Here is a 10344-nt window from a genome sequence, read left to right as displayed (position 1 = left end):
ATTCATCTTGAATTGTAAGGAATGGTTACTTAAAAACACAACATCCTTTTCTACTCCAGTTCCAGATGAAGTTTGGTGGACATGCACAGCTAACATGGAAGTACTATAATTTAACTGAAGTCTTTGTACAGACAACAAACCCGTTTCTGCAGCCACTATTGTTAGTCTCTTGATTCATAATGACTTAAGCACACTTGACATCAACTGCATCAAGATGTGACATGTTTTATAAGAAAAAGAAAAAAAAACATTTAAAATTAAAAAAAAATATTTTTAGGTATTTTCAAAAAAAAAACTGGCTTTTAAATAAATTTGCTTCCATATTGGTTGGATAAGACAAAGTAATGATTAAACTGAGTGGGAAGTGATTATAAAGGCTTTAGGTATCAGTTCCGTATTTTTCAAAGCCAAATATGTAAATGCTAAGGAAAGAACAAAGAGAAGATTCAAATCTTGTAATTTAATATTGTTGTTAAAACTTTAATGTATCCTATTCTTTAACATTTGGTGTTAATATAAAATTACTTGGCAATGCTTGACATTTGAAATAAACATTTTTCTATTGTTTTATTTGCAACTGGTCCAATTAATTTTGCTTAGCTACAGTTTGGTCATAAAACAAATGAGTTTAAAGACATTATCAAATTGCTAGGTTCCCAGAGAAAATTGCCCTTTTTAAGAAGGCCAGGTGGTTTCTAGGGTATAAACTTGTCCCAAAACAATATCTGAATCTGTTTTTAGTATGTCTTACTATATGTAAAGAAATATTTAACATAAAGCATTTAATCTATGTAGATAAATGCTAATAGATTTAAAAAGCTAATATTAAACAGCAAATATCAGAATATGTGAGGATCCATTTTAAAATGTTTGAGCTTGCAGAAGAGAAGTATTAGTTGTAAATGAAGTTAGGAATGCCTAGAAAGTAGCTTTTTAAATAGTTGCCAATCGATCAAATTCCATAAGCTAAATCTAAGTTTTTGTTTTCAAATTTAGAAGAGCTGTTATAAAGCTTATATATTATGAATAATTTAAGCACTTCTGAATCACCTACAATGTAGTTTCTTCCCATCGCCATCAATAAAAACAACCCTAATATATTGTATTTATTCTTATCCCTCAAGTGGAATGGCTATTTTAATATGCGCAATGGGGACAAAACATCACGTTTCTGTAACTTTTGACTAAAGAGCTTCTATTTCTCTAATCAAAAAATTTAAAGGAGCTCTCTTTCCCTTCATCAAAGGCCATTTGTTTCTATTAAAGCTCCCCCCTCCCAATAAAATTAATTTAGGGTTTTAAACAATTGTTACCATCCAATAGTTATTTTTAATATTTTTTTATTAAAATAATTACTTATTTCTGCAAGTAAGCCTTTGTGTAGCACTTGGTATCTTACTAAGTGCCTTGAAAACATTTTTATTGATTATGTTCCACAGAAGGGAAAGATGATGTAGGATTAAACAACAGCCCCTACCATGGAACGTGGGGGCATGTGGTATCATGATGTTCTTCACCAAATTTAGTCATCCCTGATCACAAATCCGTAGAGAGTACGATATTTTTGTGCATTTCTCCTCATCAGGAATGTTGGAGGTGCATTTTAAGTTTTACTAATACGTGCTAGAATGACCAAATTGCAGACTAATTGTTTCCATATTGTACCTAAAATGAGTTTTTAAAAATGAAAAAGATGACTCTATACAATCAATGCTATTTATTGTACCTCTGGGCCTACTCTTCTAAAAATTGTAGCTTATCAATTTTTCTCTGTCAAGCTTGAACTAATGTAAATAATTGAAATAATGTAAAGTTATATTTTCATGTTTTTCTAGATCCAACATGACAAGAATACATAATGTAAGAGTATTTCAACTATGGATAATGTTGATTGGATAATGCACATCTCAGTTACAAAGCAGTAATCATAGTTTAATATCCATGTAACGGTGCATCAATATATTGCTATATAAATATGTCCGTGTGCATATAAGTGAAAAGTGGTCAAACAAGAGTGATGACAGCTGTCTAAAGGTTTTTTTATTCATTTTATATAAAAACTGTTATGGAAAGACCAAAATGTTTATGAACTATTCTTATGTAAATTTCCAACTGTCCTTTACTGTACTTTTTGTTTACAGTATAGTACCTTATTTTCTGCTGTGTTAAGTGGGTGTCAGACTCCAAGGAGACATACACTTTCTACAACTTCTATTGAAGATATTGGAATTTCCAATTTTTCATGTGTACTATGTCAGAAAATGCTTTTGATTTTATTTTTAAATCTAACATCGGATGGCTTTTTCGGAGTGTTGTAAAAACTTCAATCATACATAAAACATGTTCTTACAAAAGGCAAAGATCTTTATTTATTTATTTATTTAACCTCATAGTTCTTCAAACTAATAATACTGAGAAATCAAAAAAAAGATATATATATATCTAAGCGTATTCCCAAACTTGGCTATTTCTATTGAACAAGGACACCTTTGCTCAGTTCACACGTCAACTAAGTACAAATGGAACAGAGTAGAAATAACCTGTTTTTTAACTAAAATGATTAACATTGTCAGTATTCCAAACCTGCAGTCATTAAATGCTTTGGGCATATGTAGAAATATGAGTGAATCAATTACATTTCTCATTTTATGGTAGATATAATGCCATACATTGCTATCATCCGCCATTGCACGGTGTGTTGTGAGCTCAGTTGCTTTTATAGTCATATGAAAGGGCCAGAATGGTAACTTGCTTTAAATATTCCACAAGGTAACACATTTCCAGGCTTCCAGGCTGCAGAAAGTGTGCTTGCTCATTTATTGTTTTTCGGAGAATACGAAAGAGAAACTAAAACTTTCACAGTTCTGATTAGGTCTTTTTACAAAGGTGATCATTTTAGTATTTAGGCAGTCCCTTTTAGGTAAATTATAAAATTATTAAGACATTTTAGTTCCTCAAAATTGCACATTCAAATGCCTTTTAGAAACTTTGTGGGTTTTAATGTATTTAATGTTTAATGGATGAGTATGCAAATGCATCTGCTTAAAAATACAGTCCTCTTTACTTTCCACTCTGCAGATACCCTAAATATTTTAGTGGTCATGGTAGTAAGTTAAGCAAATGCAGAGAAGCGTTAACAATGTAAAATAACCCTACAGGATCATTTCAGTACAACACTTTGACAATACCATTAAAAAAGAACACTTATTGAAACTAATTAGAATAGAATACAATGTGTTTTCTCCCCTTCTTTCTGTCCCCTATCTCATCACATTCAAGAGTTAGGGATCTAGTAAATTTAAACAAATAAGTCAAGAATCGCCTGTACCTTGAAATGTATCTCTGGGTAAACCTGTTTGCATCTGGGTAGAATTTTATTATCTATTGCATTTTGAGAGCCTCTGGTCTGTTTTGTAAAATGAAGTGTAATTCAGACAAATATTCCATTTACCTCTAATTTGAATGAAATAAGTAGGTGTTTTGATTGAATTAGTTGCATAAATTCTCTGTATTATCAATTTTAGTTGGTAATTTGTGGTTTATCCATGAACTCTGGAGTTTGTTAGGTTTCACAAATTTTACATGAACTCAAAATAAGCTTATTAAAGGAAATAGAAGAATGAGGCAAATATATATTTAAAAGTAGAATAATTTTAAACTGGTTTGTTTTTTTTTTTTTTTTAATCACCAACATGAAAGATGGGTAAGTATAAATGAATCATCATGATGTTCTTAATGGAAATCGGGATATTTTAGAAGGTTTGTGAAAATTGTATCAAATTTTATTTTAAAAAAAGGGGTTCATTCTCTTAATGTATTGCTTTGCTAGATTATGACACTAGAAATTAGAATAGGTTCTATCAATAAATAATACCTTCTGTATTTCTATGTTTTAAAATAACAACAGCTCATAGCGAATGGCACTCTAAGTACGTGAAGGTTCAAACATATTTATATAAATATGATATTCAAGCACAGAAATGAACACAAATGACCTCATATCCAGTGCGAGCGGGGAAGTGCCTGGAGTAAATCTGGATCATAAGAATTTGTGTATGCATTTTATATCCTGTCTCTATTCATTTCCTTCTTGCTTTACCATTTTACATTCTCTTCCTGCCCTTAAGTACAACTGCCATTTTTCATATATTATACTTCAAATGGTATCGCGTTGTTTAGTTTCATTCATCTTGCCTTTTGCTTTTTCTCCATGGTATCCCATCTATTTCTGGTCTGTCTTTCATGAGAGATTTTGTTGGGAGGGCACTTGGAACACAGTTCATTTTATCAAAGACAGGTCTGACAGTTTCAGAGTCTTCTTAATAACTGTAATAAATAACTAAGAATTTGTCCATTGAAATAAAAATTTCCTGCTAAGCTCTATTTCTGCATGACTCACATATTCTACCCAATAATTGCGAATGTGTTCTATTCCTCCATGTACTTAAAGAGCTGCACAATTTATAGAATTTCTGTAGGAAGTGGGAGGCTCTTCGATGGAGCAGGAAGAGTGAGAGCTCTATTTTTAATATGTTTGCTCATCAGAATCTCTTTTTAAAGTCACTTCACAATGAGCACAAGCCAATTCTGTATTTTAATTCCACTCTCAAGCACTTCCAGACTATTCTTTAATTGCCTTTTTTCCTCACTAGGTATAAGTCAACTTTGCTATTTCAGAACCAAATTCCTTTTCAGATAAGCATAAACTCACTGTTACTTCATTGGATATGCCTGAATTCACTGAATGAATTTGGTCATTTTTCTTTCTTTTTTTTTTTCCTTTCAGGTTAATGTGCCAATTTCATTTTATTGTAAATTGGAATGTGGGGGAGTGGATTAAGCACTTGGGAGGGAGTCAAAACCAGGATTCTAGCTTTATCTCTCCTTGTTTCACGCCTCCCTTTGTCTCTGTCTTCTCAACTGGAGTATATGGATACTAGGACTATCTCATGGCAATGATACAAGGAAACTTAATAGGATTATTTAAAACATAATGAAACATTGTGTCATCTTTAAAAAATGTTGTGTGCATTAGAGTGCCTTTTAATGCAGAAACAGTTTTTGACATTTAGTTTCAAATTTGGTTCCTCATCTCAAAATATTAGAAAAGCAGTGTTGTGCCTTTTCATCCATTCAGTTGCTCATTTATTCTATCTAAAAAAAAAAACATTTATTGAATGTATCTTGAATAAATATCAACTTAAGGTAAGGGCTAAAGTTGAAACCTCTATTCTGAGGATTAAGTATTATATTTTCTTTAAAGCATGAAATTCTTTGATCCCACTCACTTAGAAATGCTATTGTGAGTATATGGATAACTCTGTGACATTTAAGAGTTATATATTTCTGTCCCAACAATTTTTAATTCAAGGCATTGAAACTTTAATTAAGAGCACATATTTGATAACATTCATCAACAACTTCTGTAAATATGGACACATATTTTTCTCTCTCTCAAAAAAATCTGAGATTGTGTAAATTGTGCTTGTCTGTAAATTTATTTGGCATCTAATCAGTATCTCTATCTGTATTTTCAAAGAGTCAAATTAAATCCATTAACAAACTGCACAGTTTGGTAATTTTAAATTGTTGCCATCTGCATAGCTTACGTGTCTAGAATCTATTTATTTGGATAAGAATTTAATTCAAATATCACTCAACATATTTTGGTCAGCAGCTAAACAGTATCTTACATTCAAACAACAACAAAAATTAAAGAAAAAATATTTTTAAAACAAGCTGGTAATTTCTTAACTATGAGCCTGCCAATTGAGAATTCGTTCATGGAAATTTTTTTAAATGAAAGTCACTCTTTTTTATCTATAAAATTTTATTTAAACATTCACATTAAATCACACCTAAATTAAATGAGGATATTTTATTTCATATGGAAAGCAATTTTGAAGGAATTTGTACTTTTGTTGTGTTTCCTAAACCAAAGAAAAGTATATTTTACATTTAAGAATGTATACATCATAGCCGTGCTATTTTAATTATCATCCATTATTTATAGGTAAGAAAGTCCATTTGGTAAGAATCAAAACTAAAATCAATTATAGGTTAACCTGGGCATATTTTCCATTTCCTTCTTTTTTTGATTCATTATAATGTAATTTAGAGCTTTTTTATGTAAAAATCACATTTTACCCCCAAAATTCTACGGTCAAGAAATTTGCACTAGAAAAAAAAAAATCCTGTGCTTATTATAATTATATGCTATTGATATATTTGAACCATATCTAAAAACACTTTTGTGTAAATATTTACAGATTTAAAAGGAAACAGACTCATAAAAATGATTTGCAAGGTTCTTAAAATACTTATGAAAATGGATATCTGTAGTGTTTCCCTCCCTCCCCAAATTAAATTTGATTTGGCTTGTTATCTCAGCTGATCAGAGGACAATTATACTGAAGTCTACGTCATGAGTTACAATCATATGTAACAGTTAATTGTACGTGATTCTGAAATCATAGACCACATATCTGTCTTTACATAGTCTTCTTGCAAATATGTGCCTTAGTTCTCAGTGAGGGTTAATATGGATAAGCAGTGTGAAGCTGTCATCTTTATTTGGGATTCATTTTAAATTAAAATGCATTCCAGATTTATAACTATATTTAGTCTGTATCTTAAAAGCCTTTCAAGTCTGTTTTATGTGCATTATCTTGTCAGCTATTTGTGTTAAAGAGATAAACATGTCTCTGTTCATTTTTATTTAATGTTGTTTATGTTTCTGTGCGTATGTATGTTCACGTGTGTATTAAAAAGATTCGACATCCTCTGTAGCACTTATTCTGCTAATTATTTGTAACATTGTTGACATTCCTTCTGAGTTTTTTGACTCAAAAAATGTTAAATGAATTCGAGTAAATTATTATAAAGCTTTTAAAGGGGTTTTAAAAAATTAAGCAACTATTTAGGTAAGACATATAAGAATCAAAGGTAACTAAACTCAAGCACAAAAATTAGACCTTAAAATATTTTTATTTGAAAGGCATCAGAAAGTATTTGATTCTTCAAAAGTGAGTTTCCAAGATTTGTACTTCATAATTAGCTGTCAAATCATCTCCACACAGGAAAGAAGTTGGAGTCATATTTACACCGTGTCACCTTTAGCATTTTCATCAAAACACAATACAACAACAACAATATACGGGCAATAAAATTGCGCTTCAGTATCTGGAAATGGTTTTCTGGAGGTAGGAAAAAGTGTATATCCCAGCTATCTGAATAACTGTTTCCAACATCAAAGGATAATTAGCTACCAATATAATTTTCAGTGTCACGATTATCTTCCAGGCATAAAAAGTTTAAGTCATTGCCCAACTGTATATAGCTGGGAAAGGATAAGTCAGGACTATAGCCAGGGTGGATTCCTGATTCCAGCCCTATCTCCTCCCCCCGCCCCCACTTCTTTTGCCAGATGGGATCTCTTTAGTTCTCTAACACGTATGTATCAGAAGAGTTGGAGTGCTCTGACAAGAAAGACATTTTTTTCCCCATAATTAATGGTGTAACTTTTGAATTAGGATGCACTTTTGTGTTGAATTTATATCCAGAAACTTTTCATACTCTGATTGGAATAGATGGCATAAAACTGGCCGGAGGTCCAGAATGACAATGAAAATACAATTTGAAATGTTATTATACATGTTATTTAAAGTAAGCACTTACATTTATTTTTCTTGATGTCTTAAATATTTATGAGAAAAACATAATCATCTAGTCTAACAATTGGTAAAGAAATATACATGCCCATCTTTGCTTATTGGCTGTCTAACCTAAGATCATTTTTGGAAAAGGTGGAATTATAAATGCAAACAAAACTTGCCATTATTACATATTACCTTGCTTCCAGAAAGTGTGAAAACATTTTGCAAGAAAAAATTTACAGTGGTTAAAATCATAGATTTGAGTATATAATGTCAAATATACATTTTAATGTTTATTTAAATATGTTTATAGTGATTTTTTTAGCTCTTCGATTATAAAATACTAATATCTGGGTTTGTAGTTTATACAAAACTTCTGTATACAAAAATTTAGTATTACTTTATGGCAGTGTGTAAATTTCAAACCATTTTCCTGTTTGATTCTCAGGTTTACATTCATTACTCACACATTATCACATTGTGCCTATTAACATGCTGCCTTTCCCAATACAATGCCAAAACAAGAAAACATTTTAAGGCATAAAATTTATTTTTGTGCCTGAACACAACCATGATTTACTATTTTCACTTTTTCTGTTTCATCTTCGTTTTCCATAATGTACCCTATTTAATCGGCCACCTCTCATTCACAAGCATCCATGTAATGACTGCCTTTTTAGTTCTCCTTCCTTACTAATACGATTCTACGAAAATACATAATTTGGCATAAGCCTAGTAACCTCTCAAGTAGCGTGTGAAAAATGTCCTTTCTTGAAACACCGAGCGTGGAGCTTCCACAAAAGCTGATGAAGTTCTCTGTGTGTTCAAATGCTGTACCTAGTAAGCATTGCTCTGGTACAGCAATGATGCTATATTTTCAGTGATTTGTTTAAAGATTTACTTCCTTATTATGTGTGACCTTCCTGAAGGCAGGAAATAAATATGTCTCATTCCTCCTTGAGTACTTAATACCTCTTCAAAATAATGATAGTTTATACTCACAACACACATATTATGTGCAAGGCATCATACAACGAAGTGCATACTACTGTCATAACCCTGGTTTTACAAATAAGGAATCTGAGGCACAAAGACACAGAGAGGTCAGATAATTCAAAGTCATGTAGCTGGTAAGAGGTAGAAACAGGTTTTGTATCAGAGCATGATGGTTTCAGAATTAGCGCCTGTAACCCTCACATGGGAACATCCAGGTCACAATATGATGCGAAGTGACCAAAAATGTATTCTAAAAAATTTTTTAAAATGAATTAAGAGAAAAAAATAATTAAGGGTTAGACTCACCAAACAGCCAGACAAATATCCAGAGCTTAGATGCATATTGAGTACTCAAACTTCACTGGATATATAATGATGTGGAGAAAAGGGTACATAGTGCAGTTCCCATGGGATAATGGTTTGCGTAGTCAGAAAAACTACTATAATAAGTCAGGCTAGAGATCCCTGACAGATACACTCCAGTAGTAATAGAGAATTCCTAAACTGTCATCCAGAGAGGGTACATCACATTAGCTTTTGGTCTGCTGAATTTGGAGTCAGAGCAGAATCGCTAAGAAAATGGAGGCAAAGTTCAACATAAATCATCCCCTTCTCCAAAGAAACTTTTTTACACACATTGTTTTTATATAATGTTTTATTTTAAGTCATATTTTATGACCAGTCCTGAGACTATCTTCTAACTCAATAGAAATGTATTTTGATTAGCAGTCTTTATAATGGCTTCTTTTTAAAAAGGACCGCACTGTTTCAATTTCTTCTTAGCTCCTTCGCTGAATAAGCCCTTACTATCTACAATGTGAAAATAAATATTCCCGGGAGACGTTTTCCCTTCTATCTCAACTTTTCTCAAATGATTCTCTCTCTCTCTCTAGGAAACCCTTTTTTTTTCATTATAGATTTGATCCTTACCTCTGTACTGAGTTTTCCCAAATGTGTGTGGATAACCCTGATCTCTTTCCTCAGTTCTAGGCCTATGTATTCCACTTTCTAGTAGACTCTTTAGTACTAATATCACTACTGTTGTTAAAGTAATGACTGATATCCTTTGAATATCAGTTGCCAGTCACTGTTTTAAACATTTCACGTACAACTATGCTTTTAATACAGGAATAATATGAGTCTGATACTATTATATAGGGTAAAAAGAGATTCTATAACTTGCCCCAGCCTCCACTAGAGCTAGAAATTCCCATAGGCATTTTGGTCTGAACAGATTCAAAACTGACTTTATCTTTCCAATGAAAATTGTTCCTTTCTCCAGTAACTCTCTTTTGGTTACATTTGGCCCTTAGGTTACTTAGGTAAATGTGAACCTTTTTACACATAGAAAAAAAACCGTAATATTTTCACTGTTTTTGTAAATGTAGGAGAAACTCTTTTCAAGTCACTCTTTCCCCCCTCACAATTCGTATCTATGAACAGAGATAAATACGAACCAAGGCATTTTGAATAACTGTAAATGCAATAGAAAAAAAAGATCCCCCAACAATCTTTTATGTTTTCATTCCTGAAATTATAATCCATTTCATATTAACAGTTAAGTGTTGTTCCTTGTGTTATAATCACATCTAGAATGTCTTATATCAGAGTCCCAGAGGGCTCATGTTAACTATATATGTATTCGTTTATTATACATTTATTTACTCAATGAGTATTGAACATGTATTATATG

General features: G+C 31.7%; 1 protein-coding gene across 3 annotated transcripts in view; it reads left to right on the top strand.

The window, feature by feature from the left end:
• Positions 1-2360, top strand: part of GRIA2 (glutamate ionotropic receptor AMPA type subunit 2) — a 165813-nt gene extending 163453 nt beyond the window's left edge. For all 3 annotated transcript variants that reach the window (XM_030312849.1, XM_030312850.1, XM_030312851.1), the window contains one exon: positions 1-2360. This exon is cut by the window's left edge and continues 287 nt beyond it. The gene's annotated coding sequence lies outside the window, so the exon portion shown is untranslated.
• Positions 2361-10344: the final 7984 nt, after the last annotated feature.

This window comes from Lynx canadensis, chromosome B1 (genome assembly GCF_007474595.2).
Source record: "Lynx canadensis isolate LIC74 chromosome B1, mLynCan4.pri.v2, whole genome shotgun sequence".
Lineage (NCBI taxonomy): Eukaryota > Metazoa > Chordata > Mammalia > Carnivora > Felidae > Lynx > Lynx canadensis.
Note: the sequence above shows the minus strand (reverse complement) of the source record. Positions and strands in the feature narration are given on the sequence as shown.